The following is a 13434-nucleotide window of genomic DNA, read 5'->3' on the forward strand; positions in this document are numbered from 1 at the left end:
AGCATCAGGCCCCATGTGGTTTCCATCTCAGGATATGGAGCGTCTTGATCCTGCTGCCGTAACGAGAGACCACAACCTGCGTGCCTTCAACGACAGAATTCTCTTCTCAGGGTTTTGAACTTGTGATGTGGGATGCCATTCTGTATGCTGTGAATATGTCTTATTACCATTGGTTAATAAAGAAGCCAATTTAGCTGGGTGGTGGCGGCGGCACATGCCTTTAAATCCCAGTACTTGGGAGGTAGAGGCAGGTGGATCTCTGTGAGTTTGAAGCCAGCCTGGTCTATAGATCTAGTTCCAGGACAGGCTCCTAAACTACAGCGAAACCCTGTCTTGAAAAATCAATCAATAAATAAGCCAATTTGGTCAATAACCAGGCAGAATAGAGCCAGTGGGAATTCCAAACAAAAAGAGGGCAGAGTCTGGGAGATACCTGCAGTCTCCAGAGAAGCAAGGTGTGAGGTAACAAGCCATGAGCCTTGTGGTATAAAATATAGAATAATAGAAATGGGCTAAACTGTAAGAGCTAGTTAATAACCCTGAGTGATCGGCTAAGCAGTTTGTAATTAATATTAAGCCTCAGAGTAGTCATTCAGGCACTAGTGGACGGGAGAGAAGCCTCCAGTTACAAAGTTGTAGAAGAGGGAGGTCAAAGGTCAAGGTATTGGCAGGCTTGGTGTCCAATGAGGAAGCTCCCTCTTCCTAGTCTGAAGGTGAACAGGTGTATGTGTGTGTGTGTGTGCACGTGTATGCGTGTGTGCATGTGAGTATGTGTGTGCATGCACGTGTGTGTGTGTGTGAGTATGGTGTTGCACGCTTACCCACGTTCTATCATTTTGTTGCCAGGGTGACATTTGGAAAATTAAACAGTTAACAGGCCCATCTTCCTTTTTGATTTTCTGGAAAAAGCAAAACCCTTAGTAGATCCAGACCACGACAATTCCCTAGATTATTTTCCCATTATGTCCCCTCTGTTGTCATTCTTGACCTAGCGCCCTCAGGCAGCACTGTTGACCGTTAGCTGGGCTTTTCTGTGTCAGGCATTATTCTATAGCTTCATCACATGTGCAAGCTCAGGTGTCCGCCAAGGAGCGTTGTGAAACCTGGGATCACTCACTATTCCATGCTATAGCGAGGTGGTTGTGCTCCCGACCATGGACTGACACCTGGCTGGTCACCTGCAGACTCTGGGCTGTCTGACACTGTGGCCTGATAGTTTGCTCTCTGCTGGACAAGTAGGGACATTCATTCGTTTTGTGTTATTGTGATAAATAGCTGAAATAATAATAATAAAAAGAAGGTTTATCTTGTCTCATGCTTCCAAAGCCTTCTGTTGATGGCTGGTTGACCCTTGCGGGTTTGGGGTATGTGACAAGATGGTGGTGGTGGTGAGAGAAGAGTCACTCCCCTCATAGCCAGAAATCGAAAGAGACCAAAGAAGGAAAAGATGGGAGTCCACAGCCCTTTCAAGGGAACACCCCAATGAGCTGGAGAGCTCCTACTAGACCGCTTTAAACTTTTCCACCCCTTCTCAATTAGCGTCAGGGTAGAGACCAAGATTTTAACACACAGGCTTCTGGGAAGCATTTACTTTCTGAACGACAGCAGCACCCTCAGAGGCAGCTCCATGTGCCTGCGTGTGTGTGTCTGCAGGGTAGCAAGACAGCTGAGTGGGGCCAGGCCTCTCAGGCCCTGCTGTGCTGAGTAGAGGGATGGGAGCACTCACTGGGAGCACAGTTGCTCGGAAACACATGAGAAAGGCCTCTTGAGGAGGGAAAGTCAACCTTGTCCACGTCCAGGGGACAGGAGAACTCATAAGCCTGTGTCTGAGTCACTGATGCGAATGAGATCTTACCTGGACCAGAAGTTACCAAAGTCTGAGAGGAGCTGAGTTACCCAGAATGTAGGTGATTAACTCAACAGGTGGATATGCAACAGAACTGTAAATACGGGGTGCTTAAAGGTACCCAGTGCAATGTGACATGCTGCTGGCCCTACTTCATACTACTACGAATAATCAATCAAACTAAAACAAAACAACAGAAAATACAGGTGCTTCTAAGAAGTGATGACATGAGTAAGAGGTGTTTGTCTCTAGAAAGTTAGACCTGTGGAAGTCTCGGAAGGGACACCGTCAAATATTTAACTAAATGCCAGATGGCAGGCTCTCTATTCTGTTTGGAAACTGGCTGGCATGTTTATGTCAACTGAAAATGGAGCCCCAAATATACCAAAATGTTACATTCCTGGAAATCCTGAAATCTGTTTTCAAATTCCTTTATCAAATAGAAAGCAAGACTATATAAGTTTTGCTGAACACAGGAATGTGTTTAGCCTACATGTTGGATTGCCTAAGGTTTCATTAGTTCAAGTTTGCCATAATTTTAGTTTCAGTTGGAACATTAGCGTGATTTGAAAGGTTGTATCGATAAATTCTTTTTCACCTTAAAGATAGATTTTTCAGCTCACTGAAATGAGTGGTAGAATCCATTAAAAATGAAAACTCCGTAAGCCAGTTTTCATCAAGCTCTGGCACAAATTTCGTTTTTGGTGCCAACTATAAATAACTTGACAACACACCACAAATAATAGAATCTTTTCTACATTTGGTCCAGGCAGCAATTTTTTTTTTTCTCAGAAAGACAAATGATGTCATCGTAGTTAGCATCAACACTTTTAAGGAATTCTTGGAACTGGTGATGATTTAATCCCCAGGCTCTCATGAGGCAGTCTGGAGTCACACAGTGCTACCCATTAAGGATTTCTCGGGCATGCAATTAAGTTTCATGCAATGATGAGGTTAAGCCCGAGTTTTGCTTGGTCACTGAATTGCCTTCTACTAGTTTTTGAAGGAGTATCACCAGGAACTGCTCCAGGCATGTTGACAATGGACAAAGCCTCTACGTATCTTTTATTGCTTTGTGGCAATCTCTTGATTTAGCTGCTTCTTTGGTGACATATTTGTCACGAGCACTCCTTATAAAAACAGCGCACTGAGCCGTGTTGGTCCATCAGTTCTGTGATGTGATCATCCATCTATGAGGTGTAGGGTAGAAAATGGCAGCTCTACCTACCAAACTTCTTTTATTAAATAAAAAACAATATGTACGGGTGTTTTACCAGCACTGTGTACCAGGGTCCCCAAGGAGACTGGAAGGAGGCATCTGACTGTCTGGAACTGGAGTTACAGACAATCTGAGCCTATTTTCTTTTGAGATGCTTTAAGAAGCTATTCCAGGATCTAAAATAATAGACAAGGGACTGTATTGACTTTATTATGGAAATGATCTGGCAGGAATATATCGAGGTTTGGCTTTTCCGCCCCTCACTTCTGGATGCAGTTCATGAGTGGAGGTAAAATGTGCCGGTCTCCTCAACAATCAAATAGGAGTCCTTCACTGTCTTAGGGCTCAGTGAGTTAAGGCACTTGTTGCCACGCCTGAGTCGGATTCCCACAATCCACCACTGACTCTTGCAAGTCATCTAACGTCCACATGTGTGCCAAGGCGTGTGACCCGCCTCTAAATAAGTAAATACGTAAGTAATAAATGTAATTAAGAACCAGACTTCTGAGTTAACTGTACAACCTGTCATTTGCAGTGATAAAGTATTATCGATAATGGTTGTGCTTTACTCCCTAAGTCACCTTGAGCACTGTGACATCCAATGGTGCCCAGTCCACTGTCAATGCCCAGGACATAACACCCTGAAAGCTGCAGCCACCATGAAACAGAGTCTGTGTGTATGCACAGGTAGCAAGAGCATGTATGTTTTAAGGTCTATTTCTGGACTTCAGATTTACAACCGAACCCTGTTTTCAAACTAACCCAGCCAAGCGGTGTCAGAGGTCCTCTGTGTTGACAGGGGGTTGGAGCCCAAACCCTCTCCCATTCCTTCTCCTGCCCAGGATAACCCAGAAGCTGTTCTGCAGAGAACTTGGGTCCTGGGAGACAGAGTGTGAAAGTCACTGATTTGGGCCCTGTCTGTTTCTCATAGAAGATAAAGTGCAGAGAAAGATGGCATTCTGCCAAGGATCCTGTGGATGTCCCTCACCTCCCCATGGGCATGGACTGTACCCTTGTGAGAGAAGTTACATGGAGTGGAGGGAAGAGCCCCTAGCTCTTGTCCACGACAGCCATCATGATGGAGGTCCTCATATTTGAGAGGAGAGTTTTTCAGGAAAAGTGAACAGCCACATCATAGTTCCGTGTATCTCTGTCTGCCCGCCTCTGTCTATTGGCAGTTACAGATGTGGAAATGTGAACAGGTACACTAGAGACAGCAGGAGGACGTCAGATTCCTATTGCTTCACACCTTATCCCCTTGAGACAGCCTCTCTCATTCAACCTAGCTAGCCTGCAAGCCCCAGCAGCCCCTTGGCTCTATCCCATCATCCCCTAATCACCAGGGTTAGAGGTAGGTGTGATTTATTTCATGAATGTGGTGTAGCAGTTTTGATTTGAGCTGGGCATGGTCGGTGTCATGTGGTCGTTTTAATAAGTCCTACACATTAGCTGCCCCCTAATGGATCTGCAATCTGGAAAGGAACCCTGGTTGTGCCTCGAATATCGGTGAATAAGGGTAGAGCTGTCCTAAGTTCTAGGCTGAAGTATTCCGTAACTTTCAGATGGGTCTTGTTAGTGACTATTGGCTTCACTCACTTTTCCAGTCAACTTCCCACCAGGTTTTCCGTTCTCAACGGCTGTCACTGAGTGGTGGCTCACCTGACCACTAGATGCCACTGTTGCTTCATGCGAACTTTGCCAGATGCCTCGGCGCTAGGGACTCCGGATGCTTCCCTGCCCTGTAGGTTACTAGCATGGCTCCTTTGTTGCTCCTGTGTCCCTGGGCCCATCTTGTTCATTTGCTTTGATTATTGGGTGAGAGGCAGCCAGGCACAAAGTTCCCAGCCAAAGCCCACCCTATCTTGAAGAGTGCTTTAAAATAATGCTTTCCTTGAAAACTCTGTCCCCAGATGCCCCACAAGGTGTCTGCAGCCTGAAGGCCAGCAGCAACCCTCCTTTGAAAATAACATGTAGGATAGGGTGCCACACTGGGACAGGAGCAAAGGTGGCCTTACTGGGTTCTAGGCTAGCAATGGAGATAGATATCCTTAGAGCTAGAAAAACTCCGGGAGGCCACTAGTTCAACCTCCCATTTCGTGAAGGCAATTCTTTGGCAACCTCACTGGTGGATGAGCGTGCCTGTACCCTCCACACTAATATCCTTACTGACGAGATGTTTCACTATCTTTCGTCGTGATTGCCAGATCAGAGAAGCTCATCACCTGTTTGTTGAATACTTTCAGGTTCAAGGCACTGTGCTAAGTCATCCAAGGGTGTTCCGGGGAGACAATATTATCGTACTATATATTTCTTAGGAAGAAGCGTGATATCCCAGGAAAAATCTAATTCATGCTAATTGTAGGCACAATGGTGGCACTCAGTCTAGAAGATTCTGTCCAATAAGGCTGCATTGGTACGTTACAAACACCAACAAGCTAATTGATTTGAATTCAAGGCAGATTTAGATTTCCTTGTCAGTCTCCATCTCCTGTCCCTCCCTGCTTCTCCCGCTATCTGTGTGTGCAAACCTTTGTACTAACTTGTGCTCTTCACAACCAGGCCATTGTCTGCATGGTGGCTATGAGTTCTTTACAGTCATACATTGTCTGCATGATGGCTATGAGTTCTTTACACTCAAACATGTCACTAAGTGTGGAGGTATGGCAATTAGTCTACCTTCTGCACATGTTATGTCTTTAATGGAGTCTCCCAGGGTTGTGGCGTTCGTAGTTCTGAGACCTTTGTCTGATCTGACCTAATCCTGATTGTTTAAGCATGACCACCCATGCGTGTCTGTTCTAGAAAACTTTAGACAGATCTGACTAGTTTTTTTTTTAATTCATTTTTTTTTTTAAAAACTGAATCCAATTCAGTATTTAGAACTATGAGTGAAACTTAGCTTGGGTTGGGATTTCATTCATCAATGGTACTTTACAAATTCCGGATGGTGACTTAGCTTCATATTTTTAGTAAAACGTGGTTCATAGGACTGTTCAAGGAACGTGTGGAACAATAGTGTGGGTGAAGGCATCAGAACCAGGTAGCAGGGGACACACGTCTTCTGTGGGTGAAGGCCGTCAGAACCAGGTAGCAGGGGACACACGTTTTCTGTGGGTGAAGGCTGTCAGAACCAGGTAGCAGGGGACACAGGTCTTCTGTGGGACACACGTCTTCTGTGGGTAAAGGCCATCAGAACCAGGTAGCAGGGGGACACACGTCTTCTGTGGGACACACGTCTTCTGTGGGTGAAGATCATCAGAACCAGGTAGCAGGGGACACACGTCTTCTGTGGGTGAAGACCATCAGAACCAGGTAGCAGGGGACACAGGTCAGAACCAGGTAGCAGGGGGACACAGGTCTTCTGTGGGTGAAGACCATCAGAACCAGGTAGCAGGGGACACAGGTCTTCTGTGGGTGAAGGCTGTCAGAACCAGGTAGCAGGGGACACACGTCTTATGCTACAACATCTTCTGGGTCTCTTTCATTTTCCTTCCTCCCTTCCTCTCTCTGTCTTATATCGTATACCTTATATCTATGGCTGACCTCAAAATTGTGTCTTTCTTCCTGCTTCAAACCCTTGAACGCCAGGACTACTGTCGTGAGCCACCATGCCCGATCCTTAGTTCGTTGAGCTCAATTATTGTTTGGAGGGAAAATGGCCTTTGAGGCCTCTTCTGTAACAATCTCTAGGAGTTTCTGGTTTAAAGGAGTGGACCATAGGCTAGGTAGCCTGAGTCTTTGGTGTGTGTGGGTGGTGTGTGTGTATATGTGTGTGTATGATGTGTGTATGTATGTGGTGTGTATGGTGTGTATATGTGTGTGTGTATGGTTTGTGTGTATGTGTGTGGTATGTGTGTGTAGTGTCTGTGTATATGTGATGTGTGTTGTGTGTATGGTGTGTATGTGTGATGTATGTGGTATGTGTAGTGTATGTGTATGTGTGTATAGTGTATGTTGTGTGTGGTGTACATGTGTAGCATGTGATGTGTGTGGTGTGTGTGTGTAGCATGTGGTGTGTGTGGTAGTATGTGTGGTATGTGTGATGTGTGTTGTGTATGTGATATTGTGGTGTGTGTGTATGTGTATGCATGGTATGTGTGTGTAGTGTGTGTTGTGTGTGTGTTGTGTATGTGTAGCATGTGGTGTGTTTGTGGTGTGTATGTGTAGCATGTGGTGTGTGTGTGGTGTATGTGTAGCATGTGGTGTGTGTGTGTGGTGTGTGTGTTGCATGTGGTGTGTGTGTGTGGTGTGTGTGTGTGGTGTGTGTGTGGTGTATGTAGAGTAAATGTTTATTAGAAGCCCACTTACTTATGAACACAGAGCACATCTGTTCTTATACAGTCTCACTTGATGATGGTTATAGTAACCGTTGAGATCACACCGGCTGTATCACTATATCAGCCGAGCCGACTGGTTCTAAGGGAACCCCTGGAAGCAGAATGAATAATTGATACCAAGATTAACACAAGAGGAAGCAGAAGGACTCCAAAGGGAGAGGGTGGGCATAAAAGGGGGAAATGGGAGGGTAAAATAAATAAATACAAGGAAAATACTAGATTAAATACTAGCCAATGTGCAATTTGTGCTTTTGTTCTGATGATGTTTATGGTAAGAAAAAGTACCCCCCCCCCCCGGTTTTGGTCCTTAGCTACTCATTTTGGTCAATGACAAGATTAGTAACTAAATAATCTTCCAATTTCCATATATCAGATATTAGTCACATATGTTATTTAATACTTCCATGTTGAAGGGAGTGGGGCCCTTTGCTCTGGCTTACACCCAAAATAATCACACAGAAACTGTATTCATTTAAATACTGCCTGGCCGATTAGTTCTAGCTTCTTATTGACTAACTCTCATATCTTGATTCAACCCATTTCTAATAATCTGTATGTCACATGAGATAGTGGCTTACTGGGAAAGATTCAGCATGTCACACCTGGCAGCTTCATGGTGGCTCTCTCTCTCTCTGCCCTCTTTCTTCCTCCCAGAATTCAGTTCTGTCTCCTTGCCTACCTAAGTGCTTCCCTATCAAAAGGCCAAGGCAGTTTCTTTATTCAACCAATGGAAGCAGCACACAGACAGAAGGACCTCCTACACCAGTTCCACATCATACGGTCCAGTCACATCCTACCTGGGTCCCCGGTTTAGCTAATAAAACTGGGACCCTGTTTCTACAAACAAGAAAGCAGGCATTGTAGGAAGAAAAGAATTAGAATTGCAAGACTGTCCATGGTAAAAGCAGGAAGGTCCATACAACAATGGAAGGTGTGTTTGTCTAACGCACTTCATCTGGATATGAGAATGATTGATTATGTGTTTCCCAGAGACATTTTCACTTCGTGACAGAGCACCATTAGCTCACTGACTCCAGCTCTGAGCCTCCTTCATTGACTTCTCCTTTCCTTCCCATCCATTTAATATTGGGGTGCCCTGAAGTTTAACCCATGGACCATGTATTGATATCTACTGCATCGGTGGCCTGTTCTAGGCTCCTGCTTTAAATACTATTTGTATGCCAACAACTCCCAATGGGCGCTTCCAGCCTTCTGAGCCCTAGATTACAGACCGGTTGTCCACACAACATCTGCATTGGATCTATACAAGCTTCTCAACGCACACACTTTGTCCTCCTTCCCACCCTTCTCCCTTCAGCCCACTCATCTCAGGGGATGGCAGCTAAGAGGAGCTGTTGATAAAGTCGGAGAAGAAGTGCAGGTCGGGTCACACAGGGAGGGAAAGCTCTGCACGGATGCCGACTTTTCTCCTAGGACCATGCGAAGATACTGCCATTGTTTGGGTATTAACTGTCCCCCAAAGACTAACCCACTGAAGGCTTGGCTCCCAGTGCAGCTGTTTAGTTAGACGCAAGACTTTGGGTCTGTGATTGGATCCCCTGACTTCATCAGTGGACTAACCCACTGATATATTTGTAATTCAGTGGCAGGCTGTGTAGTGATGGAAACCATGGAGGCGGGCCATGCTTACAGGGGGCAGATTCTTGGAGTCATGTCTTTGGGGGTCACCTTTCCTCCAGCCTCTTTCTCTCTTCCTCTATTCTCTTCTCCCTCTCTCTCATCCTTCTTCTTCCTGCCACCATTGTTAGCTAAGTGGCTCTGCTCCACCATGTCCTTCCAAAGTGTCTCATGGCATCATGATTCTTTTTATCTCCTGCCTGCTCATAGTAACAGAACTGGCTGACCTTGACTGGAACCTTTAAAACCACAAACCTAAACAACCCTTCCTTATATCAAGCATTCTGCCACAGGGACAAAAGCAATCAAGCCAGCAAACAAGTAAAAGCTGACTAGAAGAGACACTGAAGGATTTTTCAACAAGAAGTGGAGTTTTCTGGCATGCTTTGGAAGGCTTGCTCGGCAGCTTCGTGGAGAACCGACACGAGGGGGTATTATCTCGGGTCATAACCAAGGAGAGCAGGTCGAAGGCTGCTGAAGTGATGAAAGCATGGGTGGATGGTGGCTCGGGTAGGGATGGAGCTGTGAAGATGGTGAGATGTGGTTGCTTTCTCCGTATTATTGGAAAGGAGAATTAGTGGGATTTCTTGGCAGAATGCAGGAAGTAAAAATGAGAAAAATCAGAGATATCATAGACACCTCTAGTTTGAGCAACCAGAAGGGTGGAGTCACAGCTCCTGAGATGTACTCTCAGATGTCTATTGAATATTGAGTGAACTACTTGAGTATTCTGCTTAGTTCCAGCAAGAGATCTTCTCTGGAGATGCAAATTGTGGCACCATTGGCCTATGGATACTACTCATAACCTAGAGACTGGAAGAGAGCACAGAAATCTAATGCAGCCAAAGGAGACTTTCCTATAGACGTTGGACATTTGTCCCCAAACAGCAGCGCATACCGCTGGACTATTTGCCAGTGTCTGAAAAACCGTTAACGTTAGCTCAGCAGGGCACAGTGGTTACTGACCTCTGGTGGACAGAGGCCAGAGGTGCCACCGTGTGTTCTACAATGCACAGGACAGCAGGCTATAGGAAGGGTTGTGTAGCTCAAAGTATCAATAGTGTCAGTGTTGAGATGGGAGAGGGTGGAACACTGAGCTCGGAATTCTGAAGCATCTGACAGGCGACACAGGAGGTGGCAACAAAGGACACTGGGGTCATTGCATGACGGCTGAGAATTGTGAATCCTGGAAGGCCAGCAAAGATAGAACGTGGGTCAAGGAGGTGTGTCAGCTGTTGCTGTGCATTTGATAAACCGAGAATTGAGAATTAATCATTGTATTCAGCAATATTCCAGCCAATGGTGATTTTGACAAAAACTATGTTGGTGTGCATGGTGGATGGATTCAAGACAGAAGGAGAGGAGAGGGACTGGGGCCAGGTAGTGATGCAGCATCTTTGGAAAGGTTTTTCTGCAAAGAGGAGCAAAGAAATAGGGCAGTGTCTGCCTGGCCAGGGATGAGTATCTGATAGTTGCCAGAGGTCGTCAGAGTCACCTGACCATGCCTAGGGCTCCAGATTCAGGCTGAAATAATTCAGAACACGGGGCAGAAAAAGACAAATGTTAGAGATCTCTTATTTTGGGACTTGGCTTCGTAGACCAGAAGCAGGTCTGATGGCTTGGGCCAAACAGATAAAGAATATTGCTGGTTTGGAAAAAAAATACATTATTTCATATAAAGGACTGGAGCTGGCTATATGAATCTTCACAAATTGGCCAACTTTCCCTGTCCCTTTAAATCTTTTGTGATGCAGTAGAGGCTGCAGGTGTTTTAGAGTAATGGATGTCTAAACCAGAGGTTCTCAACCTGTGAGTTGTGAATGACTTTTTCACAGAGGTCGCCTAAGACATCAGTCAGCATAGATATCTACATTATGATTTATAGCAAGGAAAATACTTGCACTGCAGCATGAGGAACTGCATTAAGGGTCACAGCGCCAGGAAGGCTGAGGACTACTGCTCTAACAATTGCAGCACCCACATACTTGACTCCAGTTTGCTTTCCTCCTCGTCCTTTATCCCAGAGAGAACTCTCTCAACGCTAACGCAAGCACATCATTTTCCTGTCTGAAAACCGTTTACGCTCTCCCTTCCTCATGGGTGTAGCGAAGGCTCCCTTGCGTGGCACGCGTCCTTGCTGTGATGTCTCAGGTCTTCCAGTCTAAGAGCCTGACTGACCCTTCACCTTTGCTGGGCAGCTCTTGCCCGTTGTTCTAGGGCCCGTCCTTGCGTTTCAGATTTCTGTACCTGTGCTCAAATCAGCTATCCTTCTGTGATACCCAGTCGGCTTCTCTGCTTTGGACACAAAGCCTCAGTTTTCAAAACCCGTTCCCTTCAGGCATCCGTATGAATTAGAATTAAATTTGCATGCAAGTAACACAAAACAGGGACAACTTGTTTCTGTTCTGGAGTTGAGTAGGAGAAGGGAGCTGTTTGGGTCCTGTGTGAGATGCTTCCAGAATCTGTCCTTGAAACAATTATTCTTTAACGGGTTGATGGTTCTTAGAGTTTGGGGTTGTGATCTTGTCGTTGCCTAGTATCTTCAGCTCTAGGGAATTCAATAACCATATGCTCCTACTTTAGTTTGTTTCAGATTTGTCTTGGATATTATTATAGATGAATCTATTAGTTCATTAATTCATTTGATGACTGAGCCATGTATTATCTTACCGTGACTACTATGTAAAAAGACCCCTCTGGCTTATATACCAGGGTTACTGGAATAACAGAAAACACAACTGTTGACTTTTCGTAATCTCTCATGATCTTGGGATGATTTACCAATAATGTTAAATCTTACTTGTTCATTTATTTAATTATTGTTTAGAAATAATTACTAAGTACTTGTCATTTGCCAGACACAGTCACATTGCTTAGTACACGGGGAAAAACTACATCTCTTGTTCTGAAGTTGTGGCCTAGTGTCAGATCATGCAAAGAAAGCGGCAGAATATACCATGCCTAGCTTTTAGATCTGGTGCGCCTGAAATGTCCTGAGAGTTTAGAAGAGGGGTACATGTGACACTTGGAGTCGAGGAAGAATCTCAAGAAAGCAATGTCTGAAATGAGTGACGGCAGGCTAGGAGGAGGCTAAAGTGGAGGAGAACCAGAGACAGCTTGATGGCAGTAGAACTTTCCGGAATTGTCATTAACCCTAGCCTACATTACTCCAAGTAAATGTATAACTAAAGCAAACTTTATTGGCATGGTAGGCAAACACCACTTTATTACAGTGCCTTCCTCTCCAGCCCTTGCCTGTCAAGTTACTCACCAGAGTATAATGTGGTCTCCTCCATTTCAATTAGAGCCCTATTTAGGTTTTCCCCTAGAGACACCTCCCCAGGTCCTTCTCTCTATGGCCTCCATTCCAGCCCACTTCTCCAACTAAAATCAGCATTGTTCATTGTTTTTCCAAGGAGTTGAAGGACAAGCCAAGTCCAAGAGTAAGGAAGGGATGGGGATCACTGCACATATTCAAGGGTACCATGTGACATGTCTCATCTGTCTCCTTCAGAAGAGCTCTGTCTTTGGAGGCACCGGGGAGGAGAAGGTCTTATCTATTAGCAGGAAATTATGACAGCATTCCAAGCAGATTCGTGGTTAGGGCCATTGAAATGATAAGTTTAGTTGTCCTCTTGACTAGGCTAAGGGATATCCAGATGGATGGCAAAGTATGACTTTTGAGTGTGTCCGTGAGAATGCTTTTGGATGTGGGAACATCAGCATCACTCCCTCACACTTGAACTTTGGACTGAATTATGCCGCAGGCTTTCTTGGCTGTAGAGCCAGCGGAGGGTAGAACACGGAACACAGACTTGACAATTTCATGAGCCTGTCCTCCCACCTTCCTCTCTGTGGTGAACTCTACTAACACAGTTATAGTGGAAAGGGCACAGACCGAAGAGTGTTATTTATTTTGCAGCTTTATTTTCTTCTGATTATAAAATAATATTCACTCATCCAAAATTTGAAAATTACTTGACAATACAGGGCTGGGGGAGTGGTTTCGTGTGGAAAATGCTTGTTATACAAGCCTGGAGATCTGGGTTAATATCCTCAGAAGCCATGAGAAAGGGGAGGTGTGGGGGTGTTTCTGTAATGGCAGCATTGTGGTAGGCGGAGACAGGTTGACCCCAGAGCTTACTGGTTAGGCAGTCTAACCAGTCAGTGAGTACCAGGATGGGCAAGAGACATTGCCTCAAAGAGTTACCGAGTAGGACACATGGCATTGACCCCTGGAGCCCATCTGCATACTTGTGCACATATACCTGCACCCAAACACATGGACACACATACACACACACACACACACACAGAGTTATAAAAACAGTTCAGATATTTTAACATCTAGAGATAAGGTCTACTATCTTGCACAATAGTTCCCAATGTACTTT

The sequence above is a fragment of the Chionomys nivalis genome, chromosome 25 (genome assembly GCF_950005125.1).
Source record: "Chionomys nivalis chromosome 25, mChiNiv1.1, whole genome shotgun sequence".
Lineage (NCBI taxonomy): Eukaryota > Metazoa > Chordata > Mammalia > Rodentia > Cricetidae > Chionomys > Chionomys nivalis.